The sequence below is a fragment of the Rhinolophus hipposideros genome (genome assembly GCF_964194185.1).
Source record: "Rhinolophus hipposideros genome assembly, chromosome: 13".
NCBI lineage: Eukaryota > Metazoa > Chordata > Mammalia > Chiroptera > Rhinolophidae > Rhinolophus > Rhinolophus hipposideros.
Genome location: NC_138059.1, coordinates 6,246,748 through 6,260,154, shown reverse-complemented (window position 1 = coordinate 6,260,154; position 13,407 = coordinate 6,246,748). Strand labels below are relative to the sequence as shown.

The following is a 13,407-nucleotide window of genomic DNA, read 5'->3' as shown; positions in this document are numbered from 1 at the left end:
AATCAATATGCCTAGGAGAGCTGCATCGCTGGCTATCATTATGCATTTTGAATAACAGGAAACCAAGGCCTGAACATTTACATAACTTGTCCCCCAGCTGGTTGGAGGCGGAGGCAGGATTTGAATCCAGGCCTCTAGCTCCAGATCGCGGCCGGCTCTTCAATACTGCGCTCTCAGGCATGGGGATTGGAGAGTGGATTGCACAAAACTGATTCTGTCCTTTATTATGACAAGCTCATGGCGCTACCTTTCTGTGTGCTGGAGGGTCATGTACATAACAGATGTTCAGTGGATGGACCAATCGGTGTCTTGATAGAGTAGTGAATGGAGAATTGGTTCCTGATAGTCTGGGTGATTGGCTTTATATTCAGTGGATGTCAGTTTTAAGTGACTGTCTGTGTGACTTGCAGGGTGTGGGGTGAGAAGGGGAGGGGGCAATGGCACGTCTGTAAATTGGGAAGGAGCATGACTACCTCCCGGGGTTAATGTGAGAATTCAGTTTAACAGACTTTACTGACTGAACTGGTTCCCCACTGGTCTCTGTTCTGGACCTGTTTGCTCCCTCTGTGGCACACAGCTTGAGCACAATGTTCTTGTTCCTTTAAGTATTTACAAACCCCAGGCTGTAGACGTCCTGAGAACACAGGCCATGCTATTGTATTCTTCCATGAAAAGTCACGACCTAGCAGGCGCCTGGCACATAGTAAGTGCTCACTGAATTTGGCTGAGCGGCTGAAAGAATTGTGTGTGGAGTGCCTGGCAGTGTTGCACGTTCAGGTCCAGCCTGACCCTCTCAGGGCAGTCATTTCCCCTCATGACCATAATGAGGACAGTTCCCACTTTCTCCTGACGCTCTTGGAGTCTCCCCAGCTTCTCCCACCCCAGTCCCCGCTGCCTGCAGAGTGCTCGGGAGGGAAATGTGACTTTGCAAAGCTGTTTGACAACAAAAGGGAGCCACTGAGCCTTTGAGGCGCCACAGTTTCTATCTGTAGCTCGAGTTATCGAGTTATCGTAATGAAATGAGCCCCCTCCCCTAGTGGTTCTCAGATGGGAGGAAGTGGTTTGAACCCAATGTACTTATTTCCTTTGGAACTTTTGGGGAGGAGAGAAAGGGAGGAAATCCATCACATGCTGTGGCCTCAATGCATATTTATTAAGGGAAAGGATGGATGGATGGATGGATGGATGGATGGATGGATGGATGGATGGATGGACAAAAATACTATCAGGACCCTTACGTTACTGACAAGAGCCACATGGTATAGCCTGACATGCTGGAGATCCTTAATGAGAATTTTAAGCTCCAGCCTATCTCAGAGCTGGGGTACATAAATACTTGTGGAATGTGAAATGAATAATTAAAAACCAGCAGCATCTATGAATGCAGGAAGCTGACTGGGATTTACCAGAATGAATAATTTCTAAGTCTTTAAGACACAGGCTCCCTTTGAAAAAATGTTACCAGCTCTCGAAACTCAGAGAAGGAACTTTTTTTTTTTTCTGTATTAGGAAAATGATTCAGTTGGCTGCAATGTAAACCTTCCGTGTCTGCTTCATTTACTATATCAGATGGAGGACTAAGTTGCTGCCCACACCTAGAAGTACCCAAGTCAGTTGAAGTACTTTAATTGTCTGGGTTAGGGGCTGAGTTAACAGCAGCTATTTAGTATTTAGCATCTCTTACATATTGTTTACAATGTAACTTTCTTACAAACACACAAGGAAGCTGGTCTTCTTTTTTTAAGAGGAGGAAACTAACACTCAGAGAGGCAAAGTGACTTGCCCAGAGTCACACAGCTCTCTGGCGGCCGACCCAGAATGTCCACCCAAGTGTCACTGATTAAGTCACACGGAGCTGTCTTGCTGCCCTGATTCTAGATCTGTTTAAGATGCAGGAATCTAAATAGATTTCAGTCTGTCTATTTCCTAGGTTTTCAGTACTTTTGTTATTAGTCTACTTTTCAGAGCATATTAAGCAGGCTTGAATAGCGTCCTCCTAAGCGGAGAACATCAGTTGCAAAAGATTTTGCCCGAACCTTGATCTGGGCTTACCTTCCCCGTTTTCAAAGCACCGCAGCCCAGATGAGAGATCGGAGGGTCAACATCTCATAGCAAACCACAGAATGGCAATTTGCAGAACATGCGGTGCATTTCTCCTTAAATGAAGAGTGCTGCTTTAAATACATACTCTTGTCCTTCACACACTTGCTCTCCCTGAGGCCCTTCCCACCTGCCCCTCAGCCCTTAGGGCTACTCAGTGCTGTGTGATTTAGAGGAATCCCTTAACCTCTCTGAGCCTCATTTTCTCATTTGTCAAGAGCAAACAATAATTGTAACCCTGCAGAATTGTTCTGAAGATTACAGGGAAATGACTTTTCATACAATGCCCCTCCCCTGGCACTTGGCATGGCCGACCCCATCCCTTTCCCACCAGGATACACAGTGCCAATTCAGAACATTTTGAGGCCAAAGTCTCCAGTCAATTCCCTGACACCAGGCTCCCTGGACACCTAGGAACAAGAAGAATGTGGCGTGTGCCTCATCCCCTGTAGAATGCCAGTTCTCCGAAATCTCTACTAATCCTACCCCTGGCCCTCTACACACACCACCGACTTTGATTTTGGTTACTTATATCATCGGCGTTTTCCCAAAGAAGACCCACACAGCCGAACTCTAGAAGCACTACTATGATGGCTCAGCCTCCCTGGGCTCCATGCACCTTTAGAGGTCACGACTCCATGCTGACAGCATGAACCGAGCACCTCCTACGTGTCTGAAACTAGTCCGGGCACTTTGCATATGTTCACTCATACAGTCTGCCCCATACCTGTGTCCCAGTACTTTACAGAGGAGAAAATGAAGTCTAGAGAGGTTTCAATGACTTGCCCAAGGTCACACTGCTAGAAAGTCTGATAGCAAGCAGCGGTTGTCCTCAGTCAGAAGCCTGCAATGTGCCACACTGTTCTGTGGCTGTAAGTGTCCTCTGGCAGGAATGTGCCAGCCCCAGCTCTCCCGCCCTTCTTGCCATATAATTACGCACCGAACATTCACTGAGCGGGTGCCGCATGCTGGGCACTGTGTTCAGTGCTGGGCCTCTCCTGGCCTGTTTTCATGGACAGCGTCTCTGTGTCCAGAAAGTCACCCCCTGCCAGCTGTGTGTCTGAGGGCTGCTGATGTCTCTCCCTGCCCAGCCCCTGCCGTGGCCCCCAAGGTACCTTCAAAGGCTGGACCTGGTCTCCCTTGGGAGTAGCTGAGGAGGGGCCGCCAGGAACACCATCACCGCCTCTCCATCAGCGGCTGCGCTCCTGCAGAGTGAGCGGGCGGCCGGGCCTCCGGCGGGTGTAGTCAAGCCCATGCTATCGAGAAGAACAGCAGTTGCTAAATCAGCCACACACTTCCTCTGCTAGCAACGAGGGAGGCACGGACCTTGCATAGGGGCCGGTTCCTGTTTTCAGTAACCACTCTGAGCAGGCTTCTCTCTGTCAGGACAGGGAAGACAGTGGCGTTATTAAAGTCTTTTTTTTAATTTTTTTTTTTTGCAGTGGCATTGGGAATATGGGCAGCTTGACTCTAAATGTCCAGGCCATGCTCAGGCTTTCAGAGGCTGGACCTTTTCCTCTAACTAAAAGGCAGGAGAGACTGCTCTCATGGTCCCTGGAGCTCACTGGGTCCAAAGAGGCTGTGGCTCAGAGCTGCAAGGACCGCTTTTCTTGGTTTCCCAATTAAGACTGCTTCCTCCTGTTGCTGCTGAATAAACCCCACTGCAGAGCTTCTGTCCCCAGCTCAGCTGTAGGCTAGGTTTTAATGGGCAGACACTTAACATAGTGGGCATCAAAGTCCCTCTACAGAAAGGAGCTGCCGGCCGGCCTTCCTGGGGTCGCACTGCCCCTCAGTTTTACTACAACCATAAGAAACTAGAGAGGTTATGAAAAATAGGTTGCCGATTAAAGTTGACTAAGAAAACACAGCAACTGAACGCAATGCCTGATGCCCGACTGGATCCTGGATCAAGGGAAAAGCACTAGGAAGAACGTTATTGGGATGGGGGAGTGGTATTCAAATATATAAACTACATATGAGATGCCGGTGTGGCAATGTTCTTTGTCTTGGGTATGACAATGACATCATTGTGTGGGAGACATGCCAGTTCTTACGAGATCCCTGCTGATGTATTTGTAGGTCAGGTGTCGTGATGTCTACCACCCGTAAATGGTTCACTAAAACAAAAACATATAAAATATAAATAAATATAAATAAAGAGAAAGAGAAAATGAGAGCGATAGAGAGCAAATGCAGCAAAATGTTGATATTTGGTGAATTTAGGTGAAGTGCCTATGTGCCTTGTAGTTCACCTCTGTGATGGGTTTGAAAATTAAAAGAAAAAAAGGAAAAAGCAGTTCCCTGTTCGTAGCATGTGGATCTCAAGCAAAAAAAGCCCAGGCATCTGGGGCCTCAAGCTTGTTGGTGACAGAGGTAGAAGCTGTCAGGATGTCGATTCCAGGCAGTTCTGCCTGGGGAGGGTTTGCCTGAGCTGGGGATGCCGGGTGACCACGCTGGGGCTGCTTCTGGGAACCCTGGCCGACCCCCACCTCACAGAGATGACAGAGCAGAGTGTCCAGTGACTTGCCCAGAATCACACAGCTGGTGTTGGAGCAGAGCCTGGGGCGGAGATACACAGTGCCCACCCAGTAGGCTGACTCGGCCACCCAGGGCCAGTCATTTAGAAACCTCACTCACTGCAGTTGTTGAAGACGGATGGAAAACATCAGGGCTGCTTCTAAATTTAGAAGGCACTCTGTACTACATAGATGCTTCCTTAGACAACTTGTGAAAATACCCGCCTTGCGCAGGACACCCTGGGAAGGTACAGAGGAAATAGTACAAAAGACCACGTGGGCAGTTTGTCTTGATGAGGAAGAGCAGACTGGCAGAAATATGCAGAAGTGGTGTTATCCCCGCTGTGTTCACACAAAAGAATAAAGGCGGTTTGGACCGATAGTCAGAAGGCATGAGTTTTGTGGCAATGGCAACTTGTCAAAAAACACTTATTGAGAATCTACTATGAGCTAGACTCTGAATTCATTCAGTCCTTTATTCAGTAAAACTTCACTGGGCTTCTTCCTGCCACTGGAACCAGCTGTGCACAGAACCCAACAAAACCCTGCCCTGACTAAACTTACTTTCTCTGGGGGAGCCATGGTATGAAAACTTACATATGGCAGCCCTCAGTTATGGTGATGGCTGGAAGGCAATGGAATGGTTAATGCGATGGTGGGCCCCAGAGGTGCTGCCTCCCACAAGCGGTCAGTAGTGGGAGGAATGGGCTCTCTATGGAAGCGCCATTAGCTGAGACCTGTAGGAGGAGACAGAGCCAGCCTGGGACCAGCCAGGGCCCGAGTCTCAGGCAGAAGGAACTACTGGCTTCACACAGAGTTTGGAGAGCCGGGGGAAGGGCACTGCGCGCCCTAGGAAAGCTCCAAGTCTGACAGCAGAGGCGGATGGCAGATAGGCAGGGACCATAGCGGGGTGTTCCCTGTCAGACACAGTTCTACAGGAGAAGCTTCTGCAGAAGGAGAAGCTCAGAATGTACATTTCTATTGGGTAACTGGGTGACCTGCAGAGGCTACTGCTAATGTTCCCTGGCCTTGATGTTTCATCATCTCCCTTTTCAGCCTTGGGGTAACTGCCAGGACACAGAGGAAGTTCGAGAAAAAGTTCCTAAAACTGTCATCTGTGATGCACAGAAGATTTGAGATGTGTGACCTGAGCAGGGGGAATAGTGTGGAAGTTGGAGGCCACACGTGGCAAGGGACATCCCCACAAGAACTCAAGTATAAGTATGGAGTCAGCCCTGGGTCAGGAGGCCACACGCCAGAGCTTACGAAGACACCCAGGTCCATCTGTGTAGAAAGCACCTGATTTCTGGAGGGCCTTGTGAGTTCCTTAGCTGTCAGGGTCCAGGCTGAGGCCACAGGAAGATTAGCAAAATGTCCCTCTGGGCTGAGGATTGCTCACTGAAGACGCTGCGGTCTTCACCTTGTTGAAATGGAATATTCCGCTATGTAAACAGCTATCTTTGCACACTTATCATTGTTGGTTACATTCCCCAGCCGGGGTTTGGGGCAGGTCTCCTAACCAATGCAAATGAAGCCCATTCCTCCAGCTGCAGGTCCCAGGGGGCTCCAGGCTCTAGGAGCAGCGATGCAATGTTTAAGCCCCGCAGTTTACAGCTGGGTCCAGTATTTCCAGAGTCCCAGTTCTACTCAAAGTAGCCGTCCTTTTTTTCCTACAGAAATGCTGGAAAGGTTAGAAGATGAAGAAGGCAAACTTAAAAACTAGGAAGCTCCCTCTCGATGGAGAGAATCAGATGTAAGTTAGTTCACTCAGGAGGGAAATTCAGAGAGCAATTGTTGAATGCCAGGCGTCACACTGGGGGCCATAAATGGTCGATGGGATTCTTGTATCCAAAGGGGGGTTAAAGCACATGACCTTCAAGATCCGGAGAGAGAGAGAGACGGAAGTTCTCCGAGGGTCAAGTTTTTGCCCCTTCTGCTGCAGGGCCAGCAAAGGAACTTGGCTGTTGCTCACGGGACCTATTTATTCTTCCCAATTACTCTGTATGTCTAGCCTTCACCTGAAGGAACCAGCTCCGAGGGTTTCCCTTACTCACTGGAGGCCACCAGTTGATGAGAGACCCCCCCCACACACACACACACGCACAGCTCTAGCTCAGCGGCCTGTGGAGGTGAGCACACTGTCACCACTATGCTGGCCTCCTGTGAGTCTCCCATATCCCAGCGCCTCACCCACACCATGCCAGCCCTGTCTCCCCACATAAGACGCAGATCCTGTCACGGCTCCGCCAGCACCTGCCGTAGACTCCTGTCCCCCGCAGGACTACCTCGTCCCTTCGGCTGTCACTCAGTTCATCACAGTTTGTTTCCATCCTCCTCACATGACAATGTCCCCACTCACGACCTCCACGCCCCGTTCATCACAGGGACTTTTTGTGTCACTCTACGTTTCAGACAGGCCTCACTCCTCTTCACCACGTGCTTTGCCACTGCCCATTCCGTAGCTGCGTGGGAAGCCCCTCCATCCTGCAGGCCCCACCCAGAGCCCACCTTGTCCGTATGTACTCCCAGACCTCCCGTAACCAAACCTGGTTGCTTCCTCTTCAGAATACCCCCTGGAATTTCCCCTGCCCCACTGGAACAGGACATACGCATATTGGAGTCAAGAGCAAGAGGGGGGTTCCAGATATTTGGGAGTTGTGTGACCTTGCGAAGTTTTCTGGATCTCTCCGTGAGCCTAAAAGGTGTTACTAATCCCACTTCCTTCCTAGGTCATGAGGGGCTATAGGAGAATGTGAATAGACTGGCTGGCACAGTGCAAGGCACGTTGTAGGGGTCCCCTGAGCAGGGATGCCTCCCTTTCCTTTCAAAGTGGAGCATGACCTTGGAAAGGCAGGGACTCATCTAACACATGACCACTGAGCCTAGCACCGAGCCTTGCCCCAAAGAGGTGCTCATGCTTATCCATCTGCTGAATGAATAAATGAAGGTGGTGGGTCTGCCTGCTGCGCAAAAGCACATACATTGTCAGTACTGACGTTTCCCCTCTGGGGAAGATGATAAACTAACCATGAAAATCAACTGGGACACATCAGACCCTATTGTTTCTATAGAGATGGGAGTTCCTATTTCTGGAACCATCTCCAAAGTTGGATCAGTGGTCCATTTAGATGAGCTGAAGTCTCCAGCTGGAGTGGGGCTTAGATGTGTGTCATCAGAATCTCTTTGTGCTTCTTTGGGAGGCCTCTTGGTGCTGACGGTGTTCTGGGGATTGAAGAAAAGTAGATGTCATGTTTCAAATCACTGTACGTTTCTGCTGGGAAGAGTTGCACAAACTTGTTGATTCAGTAGAACTGTTCTCTTGTCTCATTGCTCAACTCAACCCCCCTGTACCCAGCCTGCTTCTCTGTTCTGTGAGGGTTGACAAAGAGGTCAGTGGGTTTCCCAGAGGTTGGGATGGTCTCTGAACAGGGCCCAATTTCAGCCTTTGCAACTTGGTTCTTCGAACTAACTTCCTCCAGATGCACTAATATACAAACTCTTTTATTTCCTAGATCTAACTCGGGTATCCGTTTATTTAAATGAATATTATAGTCAATGAATGTTAGCCACAGGCCAGCCGTGAGGCTAAGCCCTGGGAGGATAAGGGTGACAGTGACGCATGTCCTGCCGTCTTATCCTCCCTTGGTGCAAGCACGTAGTCGGTCTTCTGGGGAAGGGCCCAGAGATCCTGGTGAACTCTGCTTAGGAACAAAGATGGGTCGGCCTTCCCACAAGAAGAAAGAACCAGCGCATGGTGGTGCCGAGTATATCGGGCCCCACGAAGGGACTCTCTTCAAGGGTCTCCCCGAATGCCCCCCTTTCCCATCTCTGTGTTGGTCTGACTTCCAAAAACCATAAGTTCCATGAAGGCAGGGTGTCTACCTGTTTTGTCAATGATTGACACCTGGCACAAGCACCTTGCGTGACCAGAGCAACCATCAAATATTTATTACAAGGGAGGGAGGGGAGAAGGGAGGTTGCATGGGAGGGAGAGGCAGAGGTAGCATGTAAAATGGAAGGGAGGAAGGGAGGGAGGAAGGGAGGGGGGGAGGGAGGGAGGAAAGAAGGGAGGGAACCAAGGGTAGGGGACACAATGGAAGCCAGTAGGACATTTGCTCTGCCTCATGCTCTGTGCTCATGCCTCACACAGAAATTTCCTGCGCCTCTGCCAGCAAGGCTGTGAGGCGGGCCCTTCACCACTGAGGGACTGGGGCTGAAGAGGGGACTAATTTTTCACAGTCAAAGAACAAGAAGGTGGCAACACCACAGTTCAAGCCCAGGCGGTCATCTTCAAAGGCCAAGACTTAATCTCTCTCTCTCTCTCTCTCTCTCTCTCTCTCTCTCTCTCTCTCTCTCTCTCTCTCTCTCTCTTCCTCCCTCCTTCCCTCCCTCCCTCCCTCCATATACACACATACATATATACCGGCCCTTATTCTGGGCCAGCTGGTTCCTGAAACAAAGCTACAGGGATAAAGGACTAGAAAGGAACCCCTAGGCACTTTTACAAGTTCTAATTATGAAATTATTTTTAAATGGCAACACCTACCCAATGTGTGTGTACGAATTGCTCCTTGATGATGGAGGGGACAACTCAGGAGCCTGCAGTTTAAATTCTTTGTCACCTTGGCCATCGCTCAGGTGTTACTTTGAAAGGGTGATACCTTTGCCTGGGGAATTGGTGCTTTTCATGTGCCAAGCATTTAAATGGTTTCTGACAGCCAGAAGGTGACAGAGGCAATTAGATGTAATGTTTGTGACAGATGGAAAAAAGCATTTTGTCAAGTCTGCAAGAACCTGGAGGAAAAACATGACAGGAGAGCAAGCTCCGTTCTAAAGGGGTAGAGCCGAGGCCCAGCTCCTCTGTGCATTTTCCAAGCTGTGCCTGGGAGGTGCCCCCTTGGTGGGCTCCCACCATGAATGCCCACAGCTAAAGGGGCAGTGTGTAGCTAAGCCATGTGGAGAGCAATGTTTACCAAAATGTCCGGAGAAAGAAGGTTGAGTTCAGAGTCACCTCCATTCCTATTTGCTTCAGCACATGGAGGCTGGGTTGTGCAGTGCCTTTGAGAACAAACAGCCTGAACCCCACTCCTAAGCAGTGGGTGATCTGGGGAAAGTCGTGTATGCTCTCTGAGCCTCTGTCATTCTTTAATAAAAGGGACAAGTCACCATTCCCTGGTTCAGAGGTTTCCTGAGCACAAACTGAGAATAGTATATAGTGTTTAGAACACAGCAAGCGCCCATTACCTGCTGGCACCTTCCTTCTCTTTCCTCTGTGTGTAGGCACAGTCAGTGGGCGATTTAAGTTTGCAAATAAAAATGCACCAAGGTACAAGCTTCCTGTAGGGCAGTTTGGCAGCACGTGGTAAAAAAATAGTTTTAAAAATATGTCTATTTAGAATGCAAGGCGGGAGTCCTGCCCCTTGGGAATAAACACCGTTTTCTTAGCTATGACTCCAAAAGCACAAGCAGAAAAGAAAACATAGGTAGACTGGACTTCATCAATATTCAAAACGTTTGTGCTGCAAAAGATACCATTGAGAAATTGAAATGACAACCCACAGAAGGGAGAAAATGTTTACAAATCATATATCTGATAAGGGACTTGTATCCAGAATATATAAACACTTACAACTCAATGACAAAGACAGCCCTATTTAAAAATGGACAAGGGATCTGAGTAGATCGTTCTCCAAAAAATATATACAAATGGCTCGTGAGCTCCTGAAAAGACACTCCACATCCTTAGGCATTAGGAAAATGCAAATCAAAACCACAATAACACTTTATACCCACTAAGATGGCTGTAGTGATAATAAAAAAAAAAGATGATAATAAGTGTTGGTGAGGATATGGAGAGTTTGGAACATTCATATATTGCCTGTGGGAGTATAACATGGTGCCGCCGCTTTAGAAAACATTTTGGCAGCTTCTCAGAAGGTTAAACATAGAGTTACCATCTGACCCAGCAATTCCACCTAGGTGTACAATCAAAGGAAGTAAAAACATACATCCACACAAAAGAACTGAACACCAGTGTCCATCATAGCAGCATTATTTATAGTCACAAAAAAGTGGAAGCAGCCCAAATACCCATCAGCTGTTGACTAGATAAACAAAATATTGCATATCCACACAGTGGAGTATTTCCAACAATAAAAAAGAAGGAAGAACTGACGCATGCTATAACACGGATGAAGGGAAAGGAGCCAGGCACGAAAGGCCACATATTGCATGTTTCCATTTATTTAAAATGTTCAGAACAGGCAACTCTATAGAGACAGAAAATAGATTAGTGGTTGCCTGGGGCTGAGGGGATGGGGAATAGAGAGTAACTGCTAACGGGTACGTAGTTCCTTTGCAGGATGAGGAAAATGTTCTAAAATTAGATTATGGTGATGATTGCACGACTCTGTGAATAGAACTAAAAACCACTGAATTGCATGCTTTAAATGAGTGAACTGTATGATATGTGAGTTATATCTTGATAAAATCATTTTTTAAATTAACTGTAGAGGCCAAGAGACATAGCTTAAAATACTATCTAAATGTTTATCGTTCGTATATAAAGCAAAAATATTTTCCTTTAATAAAGGTTTTCACAGGATAGCTATTTAACGGAAAGCCATTTAATATGCTATTTAAATAGCTTATTCAGTCCATTTTTATTATGTCTCAGAAAAGAGAAAAAGAACAACAGTATACCTTGACCCAGTAATGCCTTGGGATAAAGAAATGTCTTTGTGAATAGATTTAGCTATAAAGATGTACATTGCAGTGTTGTGTAAAACATAAAATTAGCAACAATAGCTATCGTTTATTGAATACTTACAATTGGCAACGCACCATACTGTTATATGAAAATCACCTCATTGCTTCACGATAACAATCTTTGGGGAAGCTATCAATATCATCATGTGCCTTCTTATAGATGAAGAAAGAGTCCAAATCAAACAGCTATAAATCAGAACTAGGATTTTCGTCCCAGTCTCACATTCCATGGCCAGCAGGGGCTCCTAACCTCCCTATGACTCTCTCCCTAAGTACTTGATGGCACGCTGGTATTCGAATGTTATAAACATAAAGTAGTAGGTCTCGGCAGAGGATGATATTCACAGTGGACTGTAAGGGGAAAAGACAGGTTCAAAACCAATGGGATCTCTCTTATTTCCTACACACACACACACACACACACACACACACACACACACACACACACACACACACACGACTTGCGAGAGGCTAGTCATGTTAACAGTCATCCACTTTGATTGGGAGGATTCTGTGTGATTTTAGTTTTCTTTGTTTTGCGCACCTGCATTTTTTACCATGGATTTTTGGGCTGCTATTCTTGCTCTAAAAATTGCAAAAGTTGCTCTGTTTTGCTTTTCCACAAACGAGGGTGACACACCTCAGCCCTTTTTCTAGGGTGTGCAGAGGGTTGCTACTTTGGCAGGTCTGTGATGACAGTGAGGCTTGTTGTTGGGACCACTCCTCTCAGTCAGGGCCACCTGCTTCCTCCCTCGGGGGTCTTCCTTCTGTCCCACCGCTCACTGCCTCTGGCAAGTGTTCTGAAATGGTCTTGGCCGTACCACTTGTCCACTGTCTGGCTCATATGCTAAGTGAGAACGACTGCTTTCTTCTTGACAAGAGTTAGTTATATTTTATTATGGACTTGTTCTTTTAAATGTAATTAGTGTTTTTTCTAATAACAAAATTAGTCTAAATTCATTGGAGAAAAGGTAGAATATTATGAAAAGTATAAAAAAAAAAGCTAATAAAACTCGCCCATCATTCTTTCAGCTTGAATGCATAGGGGACTCTGGGAATTGATGATAAAGCTGGACTAGCCAAAGAACCCGACTGGGGGAGGTGGTGAGGGGGGACAGGATGCTCATGAATGGCACATGGTCTGCGCCATCAGTGGATGCAGCTTGGGGGTCATGGGAAAGCCGTTGCACCTTGCAGTCAGAAAATCTGGGTTCTTAGCCTCTCTTAGCCTCTTACTAACACATGACTAAACTTCTCTGGTGCTCTTTCCTGAGTATATTCCAAATTCTTTTTGGAATAAAGTGGGGAATGTACAAAAGAGCGATTAGAGCAGCCCCTGCTTACCTGTGGTTTCACTTTCCACGGTTTCAGTTACCCCCCATCAACCCCAGTCTAAAAATATTAAGTGGAAAAATCCAGAGAGAAGCAATTCATAGGTTTTAAGTTGTGCGCTCCTCTGAGGGGCGTGATGGAATCTCGTGCTGTCCTGCTTGTCCCGCTCTGTCCCACCTGGCACGTGAGTCATCTCCACGCGGTAAATGCGCCCTGCCCGCCCGTTAGCCACTTGGTAGCCGTCTCAGTTAGCAAATCGCCTGTCCTAGTATTACAGTGCTTGTGTTTAAGTCACCCTTATTTTACTTCACAATGGCACCAAAGCACAAGAGTAGTGAGGTTGGCGGAGGGGAGGTGTAAAGTGCTTCCTTTAAGTGAAAAGAGTCATGAGGCCTGTCTAGGAAAAAAACACATATCGTTCAGTAGTATCTGCTGCTTCAGGCAGCCACCCGGGGTCATGGACCGTTTCCGCCACTGATAAGGGCGTGGGTGATGGTGGTGCTGCTGTAACTAGGTCGTGTGTTTTCTTTTAAAATAATATCATTTCTTCCTACTTCGTAGGGTGGTTGTAGGCATTTAAATGAGCTAGTATAAGCAAAAGCTTTATATGAAGCAGAATGTGGTGTCATAAACGCCTATCAAAGTGACCAAGGGTGGATTCTGGTGTGTCTCCATGTGGCTCTTCCAGGCT

At 47.4% G+C, this 13,407-nt stretch overlaps 2 protein-coding genes across 5 annotated transcripts in view; one reads left to right on the top strand and one right to left on the bottom strand.

Moving 5' to 3' along the window:
• The window catches only part of TG (thyroglobulin), a gene marked incomplete at its 5' end in the record, with an annotated part of 218,933 nt that overhangs the window by 167,606 nt on the left and 37,920 nt on the right, over positions 1–13,407 (top strand). The window lies entirely within an intron of this gene.
• SLA (Src like adaptor) overlaps positions 1–13,407 on the bottom strand; it is a 57,610-nt gene that overhangs the window by 30,383 nt on the left and 13,820 nt on the right. For 2 of the 4 annotated variants that reach the window (XM_081071192.1, XM_081071191.1), the window contains one exon: positions 3,216–3,479. The exons of 1 other annotated variant lie outside the window; for it this stretch is intronic. The gene's annotated coding sequence lies outside the window, so the exon portion shown is untranslated. Of the gene's footprint in view, positions 1–2,052; positions 2,157–3,215; positions 3,480–13,407 lie in introns of those variants that run through there. One more of the 4 variants, XM_081071194.1, reaches the window with a different exon arrangement.